We start from the raw sequence: 26,846 nt of genomic DNA, 5'->3' as shown, positions 1-26,846 counted from the left end.
TTTCGGGGCGCCGTGGGCGCACAATTTGTGTTTGTGGATGACAACGCCCGTCCTCACCGTGCAAACATCGTAAGCGAATGCCTTCAATCAGAGGATATCACCCGTATGGACTGGCTAGCATTCTCACCGGACTTGAATTCAGTAGAGCATATGTGGGACATGGTTGGCCGACGAGTTGCAGCCCATCAACCTCCTCCTACATGTCTACCGGAACTTTGGAGAGCATTGCTTTTTGAGTGGTGTAATATCTCCCAAGATCAGATCGATAATTTGATACTCAGCATGCCTAGGCGTTGTACGGACTGTATTACATTGTGTGGGAGACATACAATGTATTAAAAATCGTACCAACCATGTAATATTGTTTTTTTTTTTTTTTTAATTTTTTTTTTTTTTTTTTTTTGTAATTTGCTCCAGAGAGAAAAAATCGCTAATTTTTTTAATAATATCAAATATATAGCACCTTTTTTGGCTCTTTACCTTTTGCTTGATAAATAAGCTTTACAAATAAGTCAAATTTGTTTTGCTTCTAACTCTTCCTTTGCCTGATTTTGCATTATCCTTAATTTATGGACATGAGTGTATAAGATTTGCTACTTATTATCTAAATATTGCACAAAAGAGAAACACAGTAAAATAATACTGATTGTTTTTCACATTAATTTCGAATTTCAGTTAAGTCAATAAATATAGCAAAAATATTTAAAAATATTAAACTTTTTTTTTTTTTTTTTTTTTTTTTGGATAATACAGATAGCATGTTAACTTCGATGCTTTAAATGCAATGAATTTTATTTTCTTAGACATCCAGCAATTAAAATTCTTGTTTAAAATTATTTAATAGGGTAGTTGTAAATACACAGACATTTCATTCACTGCCAAGTATTTTATTTTATTAACAGCCCAAAGGGGCAATTTCCCCAGAAGGGCTATTTATTTCATTTTGGCATTTTATTTGGTTCACTATAAACGGCGTTTCACTTTACAAATTGTTGCCATCAAATATTAGAACCCAGCATTATATTTAAAGAAATTAAATAATGAAGAATTTGCTTGAATGTATGTTTCTCGAACTGTGAAAGAACAACGGTACCTAGAGACATCAAATTTTGAATAACATAGTCCGAATGTGAGCAGCTGGAAGTACAAATTTGAAATTTGTTTTATTATTTATTTCTTATTTTGTAAAACTTTAACGAATTTTTGATTTTCAAAATCAACGATTTCAATAGCAATATGAATATATATATATTATATCTCCAGCGCGCGAGACTGTGTATCGGAAATCCTAAAGATATGCTCTTTTAAATTAATTTTGTGATGTTGCTTTTTAGTTGAATTTTATGGTTTAAGTGCGAAGAACATTATATTTAATAAGTAATACTGGGCAAAATGTGTAAGATTGCTGAAAAATGATAGTTCAACATATGTTAGAATATCAGAGAGTCAGCTGAACGAGCTTTCATGATTTTCCTTATGTATAAGGTAAATACAAACAATTTCCTTTAGAAAGTCCTCCACAAATGGGATGGCATCCCTTAGGCATGCCTATGGGGACAGATAACCTTTGTATGCTTTTCCGTGCTGATTTAAACAAACAGTAGCAATAATATATGAAATACTAATTTTAATGATAAAAATTTGATGTAATTTTAAGATCATATACATCGTCGACATCAAGCCGAAACCACGAATCAACAACATCCCTTTCCGAGCTAAATAATTTTATTAGCATAGACTTTATTTTGTAAAAATCGATGTTCTATACTATAGTTCTAGTATGTTTATCAAAAACAAATACATTTACTTTTTGATCATAATGTAAAACAGAAAAATAACAGAAAATTTTAATATTAATATTAAAGTGTATCACTGTTGTCTTCGGACGGGAATCGAATATATTGTTCATTTTTTCTGGTTCATTTACACCATATAATAGTTTAGATTCATGGCCTAAAATTTTAAAATGCTAGTTTTTCAGTTTTAAATTCTGTAGTGTAGAACACCGATTTTTGCAAAATTCTTAAAACTGCAATTTTTTTTTTTTTTTTTTTTCTTCTTTCTAGTTTTAAAGTTTCTATTCCTTTTTAAGCAAAAGTAAACATCTAAAAATAAAATAAACGTAGGCACATACTTCTTTTCTCGCTTCCTCTGTTTAAGAACAAATCGAGTAGATTAAAGAAACCAAGGCATTTTTACTAAATTGCGGGAATCGATGTAATTAGCTCTTAGGGATAAACTATGAGGGATCCGGTCAATTTGATCATGAGAAAGTGTAAAATAAGGGATCGGATTTAACGTCTTCAAAAGTTACTATGTTTTTCCTACAAATTTTGCTGTGTGTTGTGTTACTAGCAATAATACTTTAATGTAAATCGTTTAATAATAACTTAATATTGGACGCCCTGAAAAAAGAAAGCATAAATTAAAAAAAAAAAAAAAAAAGAGGTGTAAAAAATTGAGAGTTTCTTTTCCCCAAAAACTTATACATTTTCTAACGAAGTAAACTCTACCGGAAGCATTTCTGTTGTGGAGAAAAGGTAAGCAACCTTTCCCTCTCACCTAAAAATTCTGACTATTATATAATTACATCTATTATAAAAACAGATGTAATTATAATAAACAAAATAACTTTTTCTTCTGTTCAAAATTCATGCAACACGTGCTGTTGTGTTTTTATATGTACTAAACTGCAAATTTTGGTAAGTGGTAAACTTGCTCAATTATTAATTACCTGCAGTTATAAATTATACTTGAAACATTAGTTTCATTTGCAATAATCTTAATTTTATTTAACTATACTGTTCAGAGATATTATCATATAGATAGTTAATGATTCCAAGCTGCGCAGATAGGGAAAAAATTTTCATAACAAAATTATTCCTTTAATGTATGATATTGTTACGTTATTTTCTTGCTTCTGACACCAGTTGTTGCGTTATTTTCGTCTTTCACGTTCGTACGAGGTTCATGTAGATTTGGAGTGAATAACGACGACACTTTATGAAGTATCGAAACACACTTTATTTGGCCAATATTAATCAGGACAGCTCCAATAACACTTTTTACAGTTGTCGAAGATCTACTATAAACGCGCTGGAACAATCAGCGGCACAGCACTGTCAGGCAATAAAGGTGGAGACAGCTTCCTGCAAAGCACCCGACTCTGCTTTCCGGAGTACAGCTTCCGACTTTGCTTGGTCGTTCTCGGAACTCCACGGACTCTCGAGACTCTCCACGCTACAACTCGCAATGCACTCGACGACACACAGAGCACAGCTCCTGACTCTCGGTTCAGTCGTTTAGGGAGCTCAACACGCTCTCTCGACGATGCACTAACCGCGATACTCTACGAGACTCTTTCGGAGCACTCGACGACCCACACGGCACTCGCTGCCTGGCTGTCAACTTGATCGACTCCGCACGGCTCGCTAGACGAGGCACACTCTCTGAGACACACTAACTGACTTTTTTACTTCCTTGTACGAAGTAAAAAGGAAGTATTGTAATCGCGAAAAGTTTCAGGCAGCATATTTCAACGAAAATATCCATTTTGACCGCTATCGAATGCAATTTAACCGCTGTCGAATGCAATTTAACGATGTTTTTGCGTGATATCTGTACGTAAGGACAGAATACAATACTCTTTTCCTTCAAAAAAAAAAAAAAAAAATATAAAACTGCTTTAAAATTAATTCTGAAGAGAATTTTTCGGGGCGTCTGTACGAACGTATGTACGTACGTGCGTACTTTCGTGAGTACATACGTATCTCGCATAACTCAAAAACGAGTAGCCTCAGAACGTTGAAATTTTGTATATAGGACTGCTATAACATGTAGATGTGCACCTCGTATTTTGGTTGCAATCGGCCGCACCAGACGTAAATAAATATATTTATATATATATATCCACTCTGTTACCCGGCTCAGTGATCTCAGTTTCTTTACTCTTATATGTTGGTAAATTGTACATTTTTTGCTTTAAAAATGATTGAATTATGTTGTTTTTATCTTCCGGTTAAGGATTTTATGCATTTAGTAAATCTGTGTGCAGTATTTTTAGAATTATCAGCAATTTTAAAGTTGTTTAATTGCCGCTAAGCCTTTTTAATGGCGGCCATTGATGTTTACATTTAAAACAGGAGACTAGTGGATTTGTTGCCAATCTAGAGAAACTTAGAAACAACAAAGATAACGCCTTCATTTATTATTTAAATCATGCTTAATTCTTTCTGGAATTTTTTCGAGGAAATAAGCGTTTAAGATTTACTTCGTAATTTTTAATATAGATATTTTGAGTTTTTATGTATTTTTGCTTTCTCGCGAAGTGAGAACTGAATTCATTAAATGAGAAATGCTCAATCGTCTGTGAAAAACTGTTTCGTTTTTGTTTTGTTTGCTTAATTTCTTTTATACATCATTCTAGCTTTATTATAGTATTTGAATAGAACATGTGGCAACGATTAGATAATCCTATTCTTTAAATGATATAAATTTTGTGCATTATGAGTTATAATATGTACGAAATATATAAGTTAACTGTTATATAATTATTGGATTATATAACAGTTAACTTAGTTTCCGTTATAAAATTATTATATAAGTTAACTGTTATATAATTATTGGATTATATAACAGTTAACTTAGTTTCCGTTATAAAATTATTATATAAGTTAACTTAGTTTCCGTTATAAAATTATTATATAAGTTAACTGTTATATAATTATTAATACTGTTAAGTGAATCTAGCGCCAGAGTGTCGCTATGGTAATCAAATACTAGAGTGAATTTTAAAGAATGCATTTATTCTATTGCGGTTTATGCGCTGTCGGCGTAGTAGATTTAATTCAATCCAATAAGTTTAAATGAAATGCAAGAAAAAATGCGTATAATTTAATATTTCAATACAAGGAAGTCATGTAATGTACACATCAGTTCTTTTTTTTCTTTCTTTTTTTTTTTTTTTTTTCTTTTTTTTTTTTTTTAATGTCGCTGTAAAGCACGCGACGTTGCCGGCTCTATGACTAAGTATCTCAACAGGGCACAAGACGTTGAGCAGTCCGGACGGGCCGTGAGGAAGCGTCGGAAATGGGAAAAGGGAAGTGCCCAGCGTCACAAGAAGAAAGAAAACCAAGAAAGCCGCGTACATGGAGAGGCTGAAGACGAGTGGGTGTCCGGTAGTGTTGTATCATGATAAGTGGGTGGTTAAGACATGAGAATAAGTCTGAGAAAAGTTTTATTATCTAAATCAGATATCATAAGATATAACATACATTACAAATACAAAACACATAAATAAAAGATACAAATGATAGAGTAATAACATATATACAATATATACAAATTTACACTATATACAGGAAAATCCGTGAAAGCGATCGAAGTAGTGAAATTATCGTCACGGGCGAGGTGGGCCGCGTAAGGTCTGATGCAACTATCTTCTCTCAAAGGTAGATAGTCAAAAACTTTAAAATGACGTAAAAAGTCGCATTGTATGGCTTTGTCGAAAATGTTTTTGTTCATTTTATGGAGGTATTTTTAAACGGTATCCAGTTTAAGGTCTCTGAGAATAGTGTCGTTTGAGACATAAAAATGTGCGTTTGTGATAAGCCCCATAAACTTGTTTTGTAGTACCTGTAATTTATAAAGATCTTTAGTAGTAACTGTAGCCCAAGCAGGGGATGCGTAGGAAAAAATCAAGGAGGTTAGAATAGAAGATTCTAACCTCCTTGATTCCTAGGAGGAGATTCTAACCTCCTTGGAAAAAATAGGCCTGATAATGGCCGTATAAAGATGTGTTTTTCGAGAAAGGTCCAATTTAGAGTAATTACCCAGCAGGAGTGCAAGATTGTTCATTACCGTGTGAGCTTTGTTTCCGACCTTAATAATATGGTCTTTCCATTTGAATTGCTTGTTCAGGACTACGCCAAGGAAATAGCTTTCTTAACTTCAGGTACAATAATATTGAAAATTTTAAGCTTTCTTCTAGCAGGAGTCATTATGCGTTTTTTTGTTAATTAACAGAAGTTGTGATTTTTGATCGTTGATGGAGATGCGCCATTGCTTGCACCAATTTTCAATATCAGGTACAAATCTTTGCATATTTTTAATAGCAGTATCGGCGTTAAAAGACTTAATGGCGATGGCCGTATCATCGGCGTAACAACCGAGGAAGGAATTTATATTAGAATTTATTTTAGGGAAGTCTGAGACATAAAAAATATACAAAACAGGTCCAAGAACAGAGCCTTGAGCCACTCCGGCTTTGAGCGTCTTACAATCAGAATTATCGTCATGAATGTTGACAAAGAAACTTCTATTTGTAATAAAAGAGTTGATGAGGAGAATGATGCCTCGACTAAAATCCAGAGTGATGAGCTTTTGAATAAGCCCCTCATGCCAGACGTGGTCGAAAGCTTTCGCCACGTCTAGCATGAGGAAGGCAACTGTCTGATTGTTGTGCAAAGCGGCTCCGACAAATTCGGCTAATCTAACAAGCTGCTTGATAGTGCTTAACTTTTTCTGGAAACCGAATTGCTCGGGTGGAATCTTGTAAAAATAAGGTTCAATTATCTTTAAAATAATCCTCTCAAAAATTTTGTTAAAGTCAGGAAGTAAACTGATGGGTCTAAACCCATCCGGTTTAGTAATATCCTTGCCCAGTTTGGGCAGCAAGATAATTTTGGCTGTCTTCCATTTTCTAGGAAAATAATTATTGGCAAGGCAAGCATTAAGAATGCTAGTGAGTTTCGAGATGGCATTCAATGGGAGATTTTTGATTACAATGTTGGTAATCTGATCAAAGCCAGGTGCTTTTCTATTTTTCAGTCTTCTAATAATTTCTGAGATCTCTTTAGGAGAGGTGTAATCAGTATTATTTTTAATATTTATGCTATTTAGCCATTCATGAACAAATTTGTTAGTCTCAGTGACGAAATTATGATCGCAAGGGTCGAGATTAGGCGTAAATTGCTGTTCGAGATGTAATGCCATATTATCTGCTTTGTCTTTATTTGTAAGAGCAATTTTATTGTTGCCAATAAGAGGTTTGTTACATGTAGTCTGTCTCTTAAGATTTTTAGTAAAATTCCAAAAATCTTGGTTGGGTTCGTTGAAACTGCTGATCTTCTCGTTCCATCTTTCCGTCCTGTAGATACTGATATCATTTTTAATTTCTTTATTAAGTCTGTTTAGTTTCTTTTTAATTCTAGGATCCCATGAAACATTATATCTCTTACGTAAATTATTTCGCTCTTTAATTTTGTCCCGAATACACTTGGAGAGTTTCTCTGAGTCGTAATCTCGAGGGATCTCTTTAGTGGCAGTGTTAAAGGCCTGTTGGATGCATTCGGTAAAATTGTCAATTGCGTTATCTATGTCATTCTTCGTTTTGAGACAAGTAATAATAGGGGGATCTTTAGTGATGATTTCTTTGAAAACATAGTCCAGTTCGTGCTTTTCTTAGTCTTCTTATCACTACTTTTGTTTGTGCCTAAGGTGGCAATTACAGGAATATGGTCAGGACTTAAGTCAATTTTAGCCTCCAGATACATAGGGATGGAGGTCGTGGTCAGAAAAATATCTAGGATATCTCCTCTACGTAGGTTGCTTGGAAGATATGTATAGGAGGTGGGTGCGTAGAAATAGACGGTATTATTATTAATGAAGTCGTATAGTTTTTCTCCATTATTATTGGTCTTACGATAGCCCCATTCAACATTTTTAGAATTTAAATCGCCTGCTAGGATAACTTTCTTGTCATCGGGAAGAAGTTTTTTAAGAATTTGCTTGTCCAGTATATTTTGTGGAGGCTTGTAAAGTGCTACAACATAAACTATGCCATAGAGTGGTAGATTCACTGAGACAGTAATAGACTCATGACCGTTATTTGATTCTTTATCAATAAGGCAGAATTGCATGTGTTCTTTACGTAGATGGCGACACCCCCACCTCTGTGACTCATGCGATCGTTTTTGAAACAGCTATAGTTCGCAATTTTAATCTTAATACAGGGACTCGCAAACGTTTCGGTGATGAGTGCGATTTCAATATCGTAGTTAATTAAGAAATTTTGTAGTTCTTGAATTTTATTTTGCACTCCGCGTGCATTCCACGTCATAATCAAAATTGGCGCCCGAATGATGCTATTTGGACCCATTATCATTACTAGTATTGTTCTTTTCTTGATTGCTTTTGCTTAGACCCTTAACATGTTGTGTGAGCTGAAGAAAGCCAGCACTTTTTATAACCGTGACGAGCTCAGTAAGATGCTAACTGACTGCGGACCAGCAGGGTTTATATAGCTTTTGCTTTGTGTTCGAGAACGTTCTGGGCTAAACTGGTAAGAATTCGTTCCAGAAGGTTGGTATATCGCCAATTTTGTCGCCAAACGGGCGATTTCTCGCCAAATGTGACAACCCTATTTTCACATGCCATTTTATGGCAACCCTAAAACTGCTTTGCGGGGAAGCCAACTTACCGCGCCTGTACATTTCGTAACAATATTAATGAGGGGCCCGTTATTTTAATTCTTATTTAAAATTTTTCTTCGAACAGAAACACTAATCATAAAGGAATGACTAGATTAAGATTTGTTAATAATGTTTCAACTTGACCGATTTTTATAGAGGTGTAAAAGAAAATTGTCTTATACTACATATCCTATACTGTGACATATTCCTTGCTCCTTTATCCAAGAATTGAATTGTTTAATCTCTTGTGCTCTATTAAATTTCTAAGAAATGTGAGAATCATTGATTTAAAGCCGGGAGAAAAAGTACAAAGCCCTCTTTCTGACTTTTTTGTATTGAAGAATCAACTATAAATAAGTTAACCTGCGGTGCTTTTGTCAATTTAAAAGACCGAGTCGATATGTAATTTGACTTTTGAAAAAGTTTAAATGCGATCGAGTATATCTAAAGTGTTATTAAAGCTTTCATAAAATTCTAATCCATAAACTGAAAATCTCCGAATTAAAATAAAAGTTTAAAAATAATTTTATACTTAAATGATAATCTCAATGACATAAAAGTAAATAAATATAAAATAATGGAAGGCAATAATTTTTTTGTAAGATATCATTATTGTTTCCAGCTATACATCCACATATTCGAATACTATTTATCAAGGGGAAATATATACGTTCCATTTTCTTTTTTTAAAACAAATTAAATACAAGGAATCTTCTTATGGTGACTATCTTCCTTAGAAGTCCATCTGTAAAAGTGATCGGTATTTCTGAGAACGGCGACTGTTTACTTAGTAGATCGAAACTGTCTGCGATAGAAGACTATCGTTTTAAAAAGCATTTAATGCATTCAAATTTCACAAAGATAAAGTAGTTGAATAATACAGATAAAATAATTAAATTTTATTTTCAAATAATAAATTCTAATAAATCGTTTAAAGAAGATTGCTAAGAGAAAAACAGTAAATCCCTCAGGATATTGACTAGAATATAAAAAGCGCAAAATCGCATTCTGTAGCTTAGCAGTCGTTAATAACTCCTATCTTGTAGATAAAGCACTGCCTGAAATCCATTTTTATTTGAGTTATTGTTATAAATTAAAAATATTATTAATTATATTGAGATAAAAATTGTGAAATGAATCTATCATACGATAAGTTTTAAACAGTGTTTTCAGTATTTTTCTTTTTCTGTTATGAATATATTTTCTCTAATGTAATGTAATATTATTAAATGACTAAGTTTAAATATAAGTCTATTTGTACCTTATAGTGTCTTACATTTTGATGGCTAATAAATTACATTTTTGGTTACATTTAAACCATATCACCAAGTTTCCTCATTTGATTTAGGCCGACGAAATAATATCAAACCTTTCCCTGACAAGATGGACCTTGCGGCATAAGGCGTACCATCATTTTTATCAAAGCTTTTTTTTTTTTTTTTTTTTTTGATATAATTGAAGCCGTAGAAGCACACTGAGTGCTCAATGAAACCAGATGCTTATGTGCATGATCATTGGAGTGCGCAGTGTAAGCGAGACGCTATGGTTCTGCTGAATTCAATAATTTCATTGCAACTTTCATAACAGCATATCATTATCTATCTCATTTAGAAGGAATTACAGTTAAACTTCAGGGACGAGTTGTTGATATTGTGGAAGCGTATAACATGGTCCAGGAAATAATTGAGTTTTATATTTCTTAGCGTGAAAATGTAGGAAAGAGTTTTGAGAGTATATTTGGTCAAATGTTGATGGGCAAATGTGTAAAAAATTAGATGAAGAGCTTTAAATGCCACGCATCATTCGAAATATCAGTTTATCGATATAATGCTCAATGTGATTCTGTGTTTAATTATTACAAAACTATTTTCCCCTTTACTTGACCATCTCATTTTCTATTTAAAACTTTAAAATTTTCAAATTTAGAAAAGTATGAATCATCCCTGTTTACCATCAGTTGGCGCTGATCATGTACATGAAATTGCTGTAAATGAGTTTAAGAGAACATTATAAAGATGATTTACCCTCTCCGGAAAATTCTTAAACGAAGAGGTGAAACGTTGGCGATGGCACTTTATGTTTGTTTCCAAAGCAGAGCTCCCAGACACACCAGTTTTAGCTTCGAATAAAAACTTCGAATAAAATCTTTTGCCCAAATATTGACGTGCTTTACAACTTTTATTTATTTAATTCAATACCTTTAATGTATAGTTATGTAGAACAGAAATATTGATTTCACATATTTATTTATCTTTATAGTTGTATTATGAAACCAAAATAAGATGAATTTCAAAATTCTTTTAATATTTCTTTGTATGTATGTGACTGTGTACGGCAGAAATGAAAGTAAGATACTAGAGGTACTTTTACTAGCATTATTCTATTTTTTGTTATTTATTATTTCTTTTATTATGCTTTTTAAAATTGCTTGAATAAAGGTATAGCGGTTATGGTGAAAAACAAAAACAGAGTTGCACATTTAATATGTTTGTAAGGCAATAAGTGTAAATACGATAATTAAATGCAATAGATATATTATTATAAATATTTAATATTAATAAAATTTATAATATGGTTATTATTTACATTAAGATAACGGCCATTAACACAATATGTATTCGTTACGTAATAATTACCTATATACTTGAAGATCCTGTATAATAGGTCGAACAGTATAGCCATAGGAGTGGGAACGGGCACCCTCCCGTAATTTGACCTGGCTACTCCCATGTGTTATAAGCGATAATAACTCCAAATGTGGTTTACACACTTTGTTAAAAGTAATGAACGATGACTCTTTTTTCGCTGGTGTACAAAGGAAAAAAGAAGGGAAAAATAGTTTGCTAAAAATTAAAAAGCTTTGAGTCGTAGAATCGAAATATGGAGAAAAAATGGCATGTCGTTTCAGAAAAGTCTGATTTTGTGTCAGAATACCTATATTAGAACAATGCTATATGTAAATCTAATATACATTTTAAGTCGCGCTTTCGAGACATGAAACACGCAATCTGAATTTCGTCAACCGGCCCAGTAGAATGGGAGATACAGAACTGTCCCATTTTTAGCCCAAAGGGCGTTAGCCCAGAAGGCCTATTAATTTCGTTTTGGCATTTTGCATTGATTCACTATAAAAGGCGAATCACTTTTTAAATTGTTGCTACCAGATATTAGAGTTCTATATTATATTTAAAGAAATTAAATAATGAAGAATCTGCATAAATGTATGTATGTTTCTCGCATTTTGATAAAACAACGGTACCTAGAGCCATCAAATTTTGAATGACGTAATCCTCCTGCGAATATGGGCATCTTAGAAACCAAAATTTGAAATTTGGAACTTGTTTTATTTCATATTTTGTAAAACTTTAACGAATTTTTGATTAAAAAACTCAAGTATTTCAAAGCGTGCAGTGCAGAAAAAACATTTTTATTCCCAGCGCGCAAGACTGTGTAACGGAAATTCTAAAGATATACTCATTTTAAAATTATTTTTTAGTCCTGAAGGACTGTTATTTTCGTTTTAGCATTTTGCGTTGGTTCACTATAAATGTCCGATTTACCAAGGCCTGTAGTGCCCTGAAATCTGCTTTCTTGACCTTGGGTCCCGGGGTCCTTAAGCATATACCCTGAACCAAACATTATCGTCCTGTATTATATATTTAAAGAAATTAAATATTAAGAATCTACATAAATGTATGTATGTTTCTCGCACTGTGATAAAGCAACGGTACCTAGAGGCATCCAATTTTGAATAACGTACGTTTCCACCTGAATATGGGCATCTGGAAGCCCGAATTTGGAATTTATTTTATTATCTATTTCATATTTTGTAAAACATTAGTGAATTTTAACTTAACGATTTAAAAGCGAGCAATGACATCATTCTAAAGGTGGTGGTTTGTCCCTGAGGGACTATTGTTTTCGTTTTGCGATTTTGCGTGGAATCACTCTGAATGCCCGTTTCACTTTTCAAACTGTTGCCGCCAAATATTATCGCCCTGTAGTATACTTAAAGAATGAAGATTCTGCATAAATGTATGCATGTTTCTCGCATTGTTATAAAACAATTTTAAATGACTTAATCCTTCTGCGAATATGAGCATCTGGAAGCCCAAATTTGAAATTTGGAATTTGTTTTATTATCGATTTCATATTTTGTAAAACTTTAACGAATTTTTGATTAACAAACTCAAGGATTTCAAAGCGAGCAATATCAACGTTGTACAAGAAAAAAACATTTTTATCTACAACGCGTGAAACTGTGTATCGGAAATTCTAAAGATATGTTGATTTTAAAATTATTTTGCGATATTGCTGTTGAACTGAATTTTATGGTTTAAGTGTGAAGAACATGATATTTAATAAATAAAGGTAACACACAAAATATTAGAAACACGGCCCCTTTTGGACGCAATTTAAAATATTAAACTTTTCAGATTTTTTTTTTTTTTTTTTTTTTCCCATAGTGTACATACAAGCATATATACATTTCTAAATCCTGTCCTGATAACAGAAAACTACCTTTAAGTCTACTTTCTTGACATATTTCACTGATATAAACATCATCTATGTTGGTTAACACCAAATCTTATAAACGGATAAGTGTGAGATGCAGTCTGAAAACCAGGCGACCCAGGGCTAACATTTCACATCGAAGTTTCTGAAATAAAGACGTTTTTATTTACAGCATATAGTTCTGACAGGCAAGTTGAGAGAATTCGTCATTCTATTACATAAATTTAAATAATATTCTTTTTAGAACAATAAAAAATGAAATTAAATATTGTTGCCACTCAGAAATTATATTAATGAAACATTATTCGTATTTACGCAAAGTTAACATGATTATATTAAAATATATAAACACTTAACAAGCAGACGATAATACGCATTATAGCAACATTATTTTGCTGCAACATAGCGAACAGCTGCTTTGAATCTGTCCTTAAAGCGATCGATACGAAATTTCCACGAAAACAAAAATATACTTAATAAATAGGTTTATAGATTGATTGTTGGGATGAATTACTAATTAAACCTAAAATATATTGTAGTAATATGTATTTATGTAATAAACATTTTTTGAAATTGTAAGTCATCGTTCTCTTACATCTACAGAAAATCGCCGAACAGCGCTAAAGTAATCACACTAATACATAAGTATCATATCAGAAAGCTACTAACATTGGTATTAAGAGAAAATATCCAAACACCGAATGCGCTGATTTTATATGCATTATTCTATATTCGAGTGTAAAATGGAAAGTAAATACGGGGGAGGGAGGGAAAAAAAAGAGCTGATCACTTGTCAGATTTATTGGTTTTATAAATGAGGACTGAAAGAATAAATTATTGAAAAACGGAGATACCTTTATTTTTAATGAAAACAACGTAAGATTTTGTAGAACGTTTGTAGAATACTAATTAATTTCAAAGTATGTCATTCACTTGAGGTATAGTATACCTTTACGTTTTCTTCCCAGTTTTCCTGTTCTGTAATATGTCACTTAGCTGATATCATCAGTATTGAGGAAAGTTGACTGTTAGACTTTCCTCTAGTGTTCTGAAGGTAAGAAGGAATAGTGCTAGTGTAAGAAGGAATTGAGTGTGGGAGATATACAGCAAATATACATTAACTGCGTGTGTCTTTGAAGTGATTAAATTTTAAACTTAAGAGATTAATCTGAGTTATAATACTTGTGCCGACAAATTTCGAAAACAATTTGTCATTTTGTTTGGTTCTTTTATTCTGCGAAGTAAGATGTCACTTTAGATTCATTCTTACATTATTTACGGAAAGTTTTATTGATAATACACTTCTGTTTTTAACCAAGAAGGGAATGCGAATGAGTTATTAAGTGAATACGACTTCTGTGTGCACTGATATCAAGTTTTATATGACTGGGTAAATATTGAGTTGTGATTAAATCGAAGCATAAACACTTTTATCTGATACCATTGATAAGTAAATGTTTTTGATTATGTATTTTTCATAATATGTGCTTTTTTTGGATGTATTGTATTTGCATCTCTGATCAGTGCATATAATATACTATAATAAATATATCATAATTATGATAGTATATTAATTGTTATAAAAGCTCTATATTAATAAGATATTTATATAAATTGTTTGAACACTGATTATCAAGGAAAATTAATATCAGTTTGTGCAATTGTTATTTGTTATAAATTTATAAACAATATTTTTCGAATTTTACCTGATCGGTGTGCATTTTTAAAAAAATGATATACTATCTTAAATGTATCACAAAATTTTTGTAGGCAGTTTTAAATTTTTTAAATTTGATTAATTTTATATATATATCAAGTATTTTATATATATATCCTGTTGTTATAGTTATCTATTGCTGACCTGTAATATATCATTGAATGTTATCTTTCCCTATAGTAAAACTCATAAAGCTTTATGTAGGAATAATTTGTCTATATTAAACTGTTTGTTTGTTTGAAATATCTCTACAAAGTATGTTTTAATCGTTTCAACTGTTAATTCCATAAATTTGATTTGGAATTGTAGAAAAATATAAATAGTGGTCTTTATGAATGAAAAAGTTATAATGCATAGATACTCTAATAAGTGGATATGCGCCGAGTACTATATATATCTATATCTATCTATCTGTATGTATGTATATATACAGCGTTCAGCACATATCCGCATATTAGACTCATTTTATTGTGAGATGTCATATTATATTTTTATGAAACTTTATAATTATAATATCCAAAAATTTATCTCTCATGAAGATTTGAAATTTTGAGAGGTTTTAAAACAAACTCTTGGGCCTCTTTTAAAATAAGAATGGTAAAAAAAAAATATTGATTAATCAACTTTCTGGAATTTTTTAAAACTAGCCACGTTTTTATAAGCTTTTATTTAATTCACTTGTGGTGTTAGTCACAAATGTTCATTTTTAAACTATTCCCTGATAACCTGTCTAGCTCAAATTTTGCACATACATTCATTATAGGTGATAATATGTGGTGTAGAAACTTTTTTCAAAATTTGATTTAGTTTTTTTTTTTTTTTTTTTTTTTAATTTTATTTATTTATTTATTATTTAATACTGAAGGATTTTTCGCGCATATCGTCGTTTAATCAACAAACTGAAATTCTTAAGAGATATTAAGATTGTTTGTGCCATCTGATAGAGTGGGAAAAAAATAATTTATTTGAATTTTATAGGAGATTTTAACATAATGTCTGATTTTTTTCGACTATTTGATGTAACAGAATTGTTAGAAGTAAAATAATGATTATTTTATGTTGAAAAATCATTTTTTCAACTGAATAATTTGATGATAACTTGTCATTGAGGCTAAAAATATTGTTGCATTTTTCTTTTCTGACACCAGCTGTTACATTATTTTCTTCCTTCACGTTCGTACGGGGTTCGTAGATTTGGAGTGAATAACGACAACACTTGATGAAGCATCGAAACACACTTTATTTACCAGTATTGTCAGGACAGCTCCAAAACACATTTTACAGTCGTCGATGAACTACTATAAACATGCTGACAAGATCAGTGACACAGCCTTCAGGTTATCAGGCTATCACGGTGGAGACAGCGTCACTGCAAAACACCAGAGTACAGCTCCTGACTCTGCTCGGTCGTTCTTGGAACTTTACGTACTCTCGAGACTCTCCAGGCTACAACTCGCGATGCACTCGACGACACACAGAACACAGCCTCCGACTCTTCGGTTTAGTCGTTCCCGGAGCTCAACACGCTCTCTCAACGATGCACTATCTGCGATACACTACAAGACTCTTTCGATGCACTCGTTGACCCACTAGTCACTCGTTGCCTGGCTGTCAACTCGATCGACTCTGCACGAATTGACTCGCTAGACAAGACACAAACTGGATACTAATTATCTCGCAGTCCTGATGAGGCACTCTGACTCACACTCTCAATACTAACTGACTATCCAATCTAATCCATGTCGGTATGGCCGGTGTGCAACGAATAAATGCTGCTTTACCGTCTTCTGGTAAGTGATGGTACTTGGCAGTTGGCGTTCCTGATGAGTAGAGGAGGAACTGAAGGTCAGGAGAAGGGGGTGACCATGTGTCACTGTGTATGAAGCCATACGATTGGACAATGGAGGCGCAACAATGAACAGGTAAAAAATATAAGTTCTAAGAGAACAAATCCTGATAAATTAGGGTGATTAATATATGAATCAGCATGAATACTGCATAAATATAGTACAATAACATAAATGATAGATATAAAATAATTCTTACAGGTACACTATTGTGTTCGAGAGCATTCGGGGCTAAACCGGTAAGATTTTGTTCCAGAAAGTTCTACATCAGTCCATGGCATATCGCCAATTTTGTTGCCAAATGGGCGATTTCTAGCTGTGGCAACCTTGCCTTCCCTTGCCATTTTATGACAACCCTAAAACTGCTTTGTGGGAAAGCCATTTCAACGCGCTTTGATATTTCATAACAATATGATAATAAAATCTGTATAAACTGCGTTTTATTTAAACCTCATAAAATAATAGGTTATTGGTAATATCATAACCACTTTAGAAGAAATCGCCAAATTTTCAGAATGGCCAAAATTTTCAGAATGCCATTCATTCTTCAGGCAACATTGTTTATAACAGTCCTTCATTCAAGAAACATCGTCGTTTGTATGCGTTCTTTTCGCTGTATTCCAAGTTCCAGGGATTCTTATAAGCAAATCATGATATTTTCTTTAAGCTTAATTTTAACGTATGCGCTTGTGGGATTTGCCAGCAATGGAAGCAACTGTGTATTTAAACCATTTAAGACAAATTAAATGTAAGCATTCTTTATTCAGGAAGATAGAAACGCAAAAACAAATTCACTGTGTTTTTAATTTAATTATTTTGTCATTAGATGAATCTTTTCCCGTTCAAATCCAGATACCTTTGCAAAGCAAAATTTATAGCACAGTGCCAAAAGTAAACGATAATAGAATTCTCAATAAATTGGGAGAAAGAAGAGTTGTTTTGTCTGATGTTGATTACTCATATTGCGGAATAAGTCTTCTCATGGGAGCGAATATTACCCGGACCTTGTTTACTGATAAATCTCTTCGTCTGCAGTTGGGATTGCTTTTATAAGAGATTCATCTGGGACGCGTGTTAACTGGGAAACATGAATCATTTGGAAATAGCAGTGATGATACTATGTTGTGTAGACAAAAGTATGGTGCAGTAGTTAAATATTAAATTGATAATATCAATATTTAATCATATCTCCAAAATATAGTTACAAATTCAAAGGCAACCTCAATTAATTTACCGAAGGTTCATTTAACACAACACTATTTACAATTCCTTAACTGTACAGATAAGTTAATACTAAATAAACTCATAATCTTAGCTATTAAATTCTTAATTTTTTATACATTTTCCTAAGTACCACAATAACATATTAAAAAGTCAAAATAAACATACGAATACAACTTTATCCTAATCTTGGGCTAAATTCCCGAATTCGCATTTTAAATATAAGAACCTAAGTACCACATTACACACTGAATTAAAAAATTTTTAAAAATCACTTAATTTTACATAATCATCACTACATGCTAGGAGGAAACGAAGAATACTTACGTAAGTAAACTGCGGGAATCCGGAAGCTAAAACAAACATATGCAGTACTGAAGAATAACTTTCCGAGAATCAGACAGCAAATGAATTCATGAAACCTGTTCCTTAACATAGTCACTTAACAGTATTTAACACAGTTCTATATTGTTCGTAAAGTGAAGCCGTTTACTTTATCATGCTAAATATCAGTTCTGAACATTCTCCTTATAATACTTTGGAGAATAAGATCACAGCACAGGGATAGTTGCACGTCAGTCGCTGCTAGAAGCTATTTTTCTAAATCACTAAATCAGGAATCTGCATGCTCATGCACGCTTTTACTTCTTACTCATTAAAGAACAGTCCCGAAGACAGAGTTACATTGGCCATCACTTTTGGAATATATTTGCGATACGTATGTTATGACAAACAAATATCGGTATATATTTGCGATACGTATGTTATGACAAACAAATACACAGAACGTTGCATTTTCATTACAAGGGAATTTATACATTCAGGTCTTTGTCTTTTTCTCACTCTATATAATTTGATTACACAAGCCCGACACTTCTCATTAAAGGAAGAGATGTATTCTTTTCTTCTTTGCAATAGACACAGAAAGTGAAAAGGTTCATTTGTTAACACCTAATTGCTAAAATTTTACTGATGCCTACCACTTAATCCTTAGTTTCTGTCAAGATTCACAACCATTAGAAATAACTTCGTACCCAGAATCTGCACATAATAACTAATTGAATATAATTTCATTGTATAATAAGGTGTTTCTTCCGCCTTCTTAGCATGCCTTCATGGTGTAGTGGTCAGCACACTGAGCCTGTATTTCAGAGGTCCGTGGTTCGATTCCCGGCGAGGGCTGTTGCTAATTTTTCAGTTCTTCTACTTCCAAAAAATACCTAATGTCTCTACAAGTGGCGCCTGAACTAAAACGGGTGTTGGATGAGGATTCTCCACACCCAGGATTTGGGCGAGTGGGTTCCTTAAAATCCCCAGTCGCTCTTTAAAAGGGGGAGTATAACAGGTATTTCTCCCGACTTCCTAGTGTGCCTTCGTAGTGTAGTGGTTCTGCACCCTGGGCCGGTATTTCAGAGGTCCGTGGTTCGATTCCCGGTGAAGGCGTTTGCTCATTTTTCAAGTCTCCTGCTTCAAAAAATACCTAATGTCTCTACAATATGATAGTAATTCTTCTATAAAAGATTTATGGTTTTTTGAAACCATTTCAGATCCAAAAGAAAATAATAAAAAGAATTTGGAATATTCTAGAGTTTTGGAAGAGTTTAAAATAATATGAAAATTCTTTTGGACGGTAGATATGAACTTTGTCTACCTTTTAAATCTTATATAACAAATTTGCTGACAAACAAAAATGTAGCTTGGAACTGGCATAAAATGATGTACCAGCAAGCACAAGATAAAACATTTTTAGAAGAGTATACTACGATTTTCTGGGAATGGGAAAAATTGAGTAAATGATAATGTTGACACAGGACATTTTTTGCCTCATTGGCCAGTTAAGAAGGGCAGTATCACTACAAAAATCAGATCAGTGAAAGCAGACATGTCAACCCAAGAAAATCGTAAAGGCTCTTTGATGACCTTTTGTATAATGGCCTGAACTTACTAGAAATAATTCCAGATATAACTGATAGGTTTTGAATTCATTCAATAAGATTATTCTCCGATATTGAATGTTACTGAATAGTTGGATTAAGAGCACAGTCTAATTATTTAGTACGTCTGATAATGAGCATTTCTTCTGGAAATCCAAGAAGATTTCTTGTGAGGTCCATGCCGTCTAAGTGATTCTCAAAAACATCAATCAACTGTAAAGTCTTGAGTTTCCAGCAGTGCAGACAAGTTGCTAATTCCTCATCATTTAGAAGTTTCTGGATTATCTCAATTACTAGTGAAGAATGTTTTGTCACAGGTTGGCCGCGGCTGATGTTTCTAATGCACGTGACAGTCCTAAAACTTCTTATTTTTATATGGCTAGTTACACAATAAGGTAATAGTGTAAAGATTCCAGTTAAATTGAGCTTGATAGACTTGAGAAAGTTTTGAGTAGCTTTTGAGCAACTCAAAAGGGGGAGGATGTTGCGACCTACTACTTTAACCAGTCAAAAGGAGGCTGGCATTGAACATGATGTTCTGTTCCGAGACCGGGGAAAAAATAGTCCTCCCCCCAATTGAATGTTGATACAATACAAAGTCCGAGATCTGGACTTCCAATATCCGGACCTCAAAGCCACCAAAACCTTTTGGGGGAAATGCTTTACGCATGCGTATTTGAGTTTTACTCCGTGATAACACATGTGAACAATCCCGATTTTACTTCAACACTAAATAAAATACCTCATTTTGGAAGAAACAATCATTTTAGCATAATTTTGTGTGATCAATAATTTGGCTCAGCAGCTGCGTATCTGCTTGGCATATATCGAAACGTTCTAATACATAGAAACATCATTGATTTTACACCTACTAATATTTTATATACCTGATGCCCAACCTGGTGAATCATTATATATTGCTTTCATCACTGCGTGTTTATCAACACATGAGTAATGACTCATGCAGTGATGCCTTAACATTTTTTATTTATTTATTAATTTTTTTTTTACATTAGTAATTGAATAACAAAGTGTATAACAAAGTTTATGTTAAAATTATGCTTGAGGATGATTACGGATTTAAGTTAAATGCGCTAAGAAATGTTGACGAGGAAACATTTAACAAAAATTTCTTTCCATATGTTAAAAATATATTTTGCTAATGGTACTTATAAACCAAAAAGTTACATTTAGTGCTATTTGAATTCAGAATAACTGATTTGTTATTCACATAAATCCAGAACCGGCGCCAGACCTCATGACCGTACCGGGCGGCAGAATTTAGGGAAAGTTTTGAAAAAACAAAATTTTTGGAATTTAGAGAAGCACTGAACAACAAAATTAAGGGATGACAAAATCTTTAGAATTTAGAAAAAGCACAGGGATCCAAAATTTAGGGGAGACAAAAATTTAAAACTTAGGGAAGCGCTTGCTAGCATAATAATATATGTGGGAATTTACTTATTCAGGACTCGGATAAGCCTTAAGGATATGTAAGAAATAGATGTAAGTATAATAAATAATACAATTCAGGCTTAATAGTGTCGGTGCACGACAGAAGCAAGACAAAATTTAGCGGAACAACTTTTCTTTCGTCGACAATCTCATAATACATAACCAGTAATATATAGCGGACACTGTTAAGCTAGGCTAAAATTTTTACCGATTCCAAGGAATTTCAGTTAATATAGCTGATTGCGCTGTTCCTTAACTTTCTGATTTGATCCAGCTTTTTGGTTATGTTTTGCAGGCTGTTATTATTACAGAATTTTATGAAAATTAAAAATTTGAACTTTCGATTTTGTCGAAAAGAGTTTCTAATTCTAGAGTTGCAACAGGATCTACAAAGCGAAAGCATGTTTCGATGCCCATGAAACAAAAAGTGGAATTGTTGCAAAAAGTGATAAACGTATATCCGTCTCAAAATTACGTGAGACATATGGCATTGGAAAGTGAATGTTGACAAGGAAATAATATGTCATAAGAAAATGTATATGATATAAAGAAAACAGAAAGAGGTATTTTTTGAATTATTTGTGGATTCCGACGCCACTTGCAATGAATCGCAGAAAAATTATTCGTTATGTTAAAAGTGACGACCATGACAAAGTGATGACTGAATGGGCCAGACAGCGTCACAATGAGGACATGCCATTGACGGCCATTGCTAATGGCTCAAGCCAAAATATTTCATGAAGAAATAAACCTGAAAACTGAGTGCATATATTCGACAGGTTGGTTAACCAAATTTAAAAATCATCATGGTATAAGGCAATTACAAATTTCAGGTGAAAAAGCTTGCTGCTGAACTATTTGCAGATGAATTAATTGAACTCATTAATAGTGAAAAGTTATCTCCAGAACAAATTTACAACACTGATGAAGCTGGTCTTTTCAGACAATATGTGAGGCAAAATACCTTGATTCTACTTGCACAGAAAAGGCTGTTAAGTATTCCAAAGCGAGACTAACAGTTTTAGCATGCACAAATGATTTAAATTAATGATCTAATATCTGGACGCCGAAGTCCCGACGAGTCCGGATCTGTACTGTATATATTTTCATTTATTTTGTATATGTGAGTAAATAAATGTTTTTCTTTTGGTGTTAAAACTGCATTAAGGGCTCGATTTATCATGTAATAGCTATTATTCATAGGATAAGTGATGATTTCTTATGAATCCAGATTTTGAACGCACAAGTGTACACCTTTCGTAATCGGAAAAATTGCACGACCTCGAGCATTTAAAGGAGTAAGTACTTTTTCCATTATATATCATGCAAATAAAAGAACATGGATGGCACAAGCGTTAATGAATGATTGGTTTGAAAATCTTTTCATATCCGAGACTTGGTGTGTGAAGGTTGTTATTTTTTGAGCTCATGTCGGCCCATGATCGTACGCCATTCGACGACGCTATACCGCCGGATAAGTTGACTATTGACTGGAGTGTGCCTACTGGAAATATGGGTATGGATACGAATATGGACACTACGATTACATTAGAGACTGGAAACATGGATTCTAAACCAAAAATGATGGTGGTGGAAATAACGACCAAATCAAGCAGTTAGAAGCTAAAATTGAAAATATTAAAGCCTTGAAGAAGCAGATGGATGCTATTCGAGCAGTTTCCGATCTGGATGAACGTACTCCCGTGATGGCTAAAGTAATACGAGAAATGAAAAAGGAGATGGAGCACCTGAGGGATAAGTTCGGTTATTATTTAAGTTTGTGTGCTAGGAGCCCCCTCATAAATCTTGCTGAACGTTTTGATTATATTGTTACTGTTACTCAGACTGATAATGTTGTTAATGTTAATCAAATCAATAACGTTGTTACTGCCCCCTAAACTAGTAATGTAAACAATGCTAATGTTAAACGGAAATTACCAGAATCTTCTGATTGTTCTGATGACTGCAATGTTAGGGATGGTGATCAAATCGTACTGCAAAGATAGTAAAGAAAATTAGTAATTCGAGAGATGTCTCTAAGTATGTCACTACAAAAAAATTAATTTACTCCGTTAGACTCTATGAAAAATAACCCGGTTCGGACTGAAATTGGTACTAATGAACAAGCTAACAATTCCCTGCAAATTATCCAACAGCCAAAATCTGTGCCACCTGTAATGGTTAGACCGCTGGACGGCAACAAATTCAATCCATATCTGAAACAACTTGCTAATAAGTCTAAGGCTAAATTTTATGGTCGCATAAATGGAGAGTCCTTGAAAATCCTACCGAATACACCTGACGACCACCGAATTTTAACGCAATTTTCAAAAGACAATAAGATTGAGCATTATGTGATAAATGAAAGACACTTAAGACCAGTTAAAGTGGTAATTTGGGAGTTACCCATTGATATGGAAACAAGTGAAATTGCAGACATACTCTCAAAGCAGGGATATAAAATTCATAAAGTAACTCAGACGACCAGAAATAGGACTAGGCAATTAATGCCACTTTTTCAAGTTCAGGTTATACCTATTCCCAATGTTGATGATATTTATCTTATAACTCATATGTCCTTATTCATAGTGCAAATAGAAAAATATGTAAATAAGAACCTAATTCCCCGGTGTCATAATTGCCGAAAATGGCACCATTCTTCTGAGAATTGTTTCCTAGCCCCGCATTGCGTCAAATGCACTGGGGAACGTAAATCTGCATTATGCCCTCAAAAAGGTTTTATTGAAAATCCCGTTTGTGCAAACTGCAACAATTTCCACCCGGCTTCATATAGGGGATTTGAAAAGTTCCCCAAACCCAGAATTAATAATTCCATAGGCACCAAAAATCGTACTCAGAAATATTAAGTAGTAAAATGCAAAAACCCCAAGAATATCAACCTGCGAAACCAGCAACCAATCCAACCACAGAATCTAACTTTCCCCCAGCCAATAGCAAAGTGCCAGAGACCAAACAGACTAATAATCCCAAAGCAGGACATAATAAATCTAAGCAAGCTCAAAATTTTAACTCGGCTGGATTTTTAGAATTATTTAAATTAATGAAAGCATTAGAATCCATTTTTGGCCTTCAACAAATGTCTAAACTTATAAATATTATTCGTAAAAATCTCAGTCGGCTACCCACTGCAGAAACTCAAATGGAGAAACTTTATATAAAAAATTGCAGAGTTGAAGGAGTTTGTAAGTGAGCATAGTCCTGATGTAATGTTCATACAAGAACACGTCCTTGGCCCTCAATTTTCTTTTTATATTGCCAATTATGACATGCATAGATATGACAGACCTAGAGCAGTACGTAGTGGCGGAGGAGTTATTTTGTTAATTAAACGTTCCATTGCTCATTATAGATTAACAATCCCACAGCTTTTAGCCTCTGAAGCCGTAACCATCATACCACCCACGACACCACCCATCACTTTAGTCTCTCTATATATACTGCCAGCAAAACAGGTAAATGATATCGTTGCAGACTTAGAAACGATATTTTAACTCAACAATCGAGTCATAGTAGGAGGAGACTTTAACGTTAAACATCGTGCAAGAAACTGCAATTCTGACAGTGCAGCAGGGGCCCACCAGCAACCGAATGGTAAAGTTGCTGAACAATGGTAGTTCGGTCCAAGGTTCGAATCCCGCGAATGGGCTGTCTGCATGGGCGTTTTCGTGGTTTTCCCCATGTGTAATGTGTGTACGAGTCAGTTTCCCTTAGAAAGTCCTCCACGAAAGCATCCCTTCCCTTAGGCAGATAGCCTTTGTATGTTTTGCCATAATTAAATTAAATGCACCTGACAGTGCAGCAGATAAATACCTCTATAACTTTGCAAATACAGCCAATCTTTATATTGCAGCTCCACCCTCACCAACACGCTATGGCCCTAACTCAGCTACCACCATTGATTTCTTCATGCTAAAAATATCCGAGCACCAACTAATATTAAAACATTAGATGAATTATCCTTGGACCACAATCCAGTCTCTATCGAACTGGATGTTAGCTGCCATAGCACACCAGACAAAAGAGCCGTTATTACAAATTGGTCTAATTTTACTAAAGCTCTAAACAACATGCACTACACAGCCAAAACGATACATACGAGCGATGAGTTAGACGATTGAGTTGCAAAATTTAGTAATGATTTAACCTTCACATATCAAAATTATATCAGGCAAATTCCTATTAAAAAATTTGTGCAAAACCAAACTCTGAAAAATCTGATAAAAAGGCGAAATCAGACCAGAAAGCAATGGCAGAGATCAAGGCATCCAAAGGATAGACTATTGCTTAATGCTTTGCACCAAGAAGTCAGGGACCAAACTCGAAAGCATTCCCAAAAATGCTGGGCTAGCTACCTCAAAGAGTTATCTACAGACGATAACTCCATTTGGAAAGCTACTTCGAGATTAAAAAGATGCTACACAAATATTCCGCCCCTTAAAGGCAAAAATGGGATAGCATACACAGAAACTGAGAAAGCTCAGTCTCTTGCAGATCACTATGCTACTCAGTTTACCATTAACAAGATTCCTGATACTCACACAGAACACACTGTTGCTAATGCCATTACACAATTCCTCTCAAAATCATGCACAAACAACAGCATTGTAGTCAGTCCATCAGATGTTCTTTGCTATGTCGAAAAAATGAAGATTAAGAAAAGTCCAGGGCATGACAAGATCACGAACCTTATGATTAAAAAGATGGGCTTACTAATGATCTGCAAACTAACTCACATCATGCAGCTAATCTTCGACTTGAGATATTTTCTTCTGCAATGGAAAACTGCGATTATAGCCCCAATTCACAAGCATCGGAAATCTCCAAATCAGCCTGAGTCCTACCGTCCCATAAGCCTATTGCCTGCTTGCAGCAAAATTGCCGAATTCATTCTATTAAAAAGAAATCAAAGCAGTACTGGAAAAATCAAGGACTTCTTATCCCGCAACAATATGGATTTAGAAGCAAACACTCTACAATCCACCAGTTATTTAGAGTCACCAAATTAATCCACAGGACTCAAGGAGAAAAGACATTCAGCTGCAATTTTCCTGGACATAGCAAAAGCATTTGAGCGTGTTTGGCTAGATAGCCTCATATACAAGCTCACTCTGGGATTCCCAGAGCATATCATAACAAAGCTTTATTCCTATCTGTCAGATAGATACTTTGTCGTTCGTGTAAACAAAACCTACTCCACTAAAAGCAAATTATGTGCAGGAACGCCACAGGGGTCCTCTTTTCACACCTTATTTATTCATTTTATACATGAAAGATATCCCACACACACACACGACACAACACTTACTATGTACGCAGATGACACAGCTATCCTCTCACAAAATGCATCTGTTAGCACAGCTATACAACAGTTACAAATTCACATACAGGCACTGGAATCCTGGCTTCTAAATTGGAAGATCAAGATTAATGTCAATAAAACCATAGCAATCATTTTTACTAGGAAAAAGAAAATAGACGAAACTAATGGAAATGTGGTTATTTACGGTACTACCATTCCCTGGGCCAAGGAAGTTAAATACCGTGGAGTTTATCTTGATCAACATCTTACATGGAAGCCCCACATAAAACACATAACTAACAAGTTTCAAGTCAGTAAAAAACTACTCTACCCCCTAATCGCTGAAAACAGCGTATTAGCGCTAGA

General features: G+C 33.8%; 1 protein-coding gene across 3 annotated transcripts in view; it reads left to right on the top strand.

Moving 5' to 3' along the window:
- Nucleotides 1–26,846, top strand: part of LOC118180927 (dynamin-binding protein-like) — a 223,125-nt gene that overhangs the window by 68,184 nt on the left and 128,095 nt on the right. Inside the window, exon 1 of one of the 3 annotated variants that reach the window (XM_085820800.1) lies at nt 14,022–14,227. The exons of 1 other annotated variant lie outside the window; for it this stretch is intronic. The gene's annotated coding sequence lies outside the window, so the exon portion shown is untranslated. Of the gene's footprint in view, nt 1–14,021; nt 14,377–26,846 lie in introns of those variants that run through there. One more of the 3 variants, XM_085820799.1, reaches the window with a different exon arrangement.

This window comes from Stegodyphus dumicola, chromosome 7 (assembly GCF_044657685.1).
Source record: "Stegodyphus dumicola isolate Sdum_Otavi_A_Nest chromosome 7, ASM4465768v1".
NCBI classification, from domain to species: domain Eukaryota; kingdom Metazoa; phylum Arthropoda; class Arachnida; order Araneae; family Eresidae; genus Stegodyphus; species Stegodyphus dumicola.
Note: the sequence above shows the minus strand (reverse complement) of the source record. Positions and strands in the feature narration are given on the sequence as shown.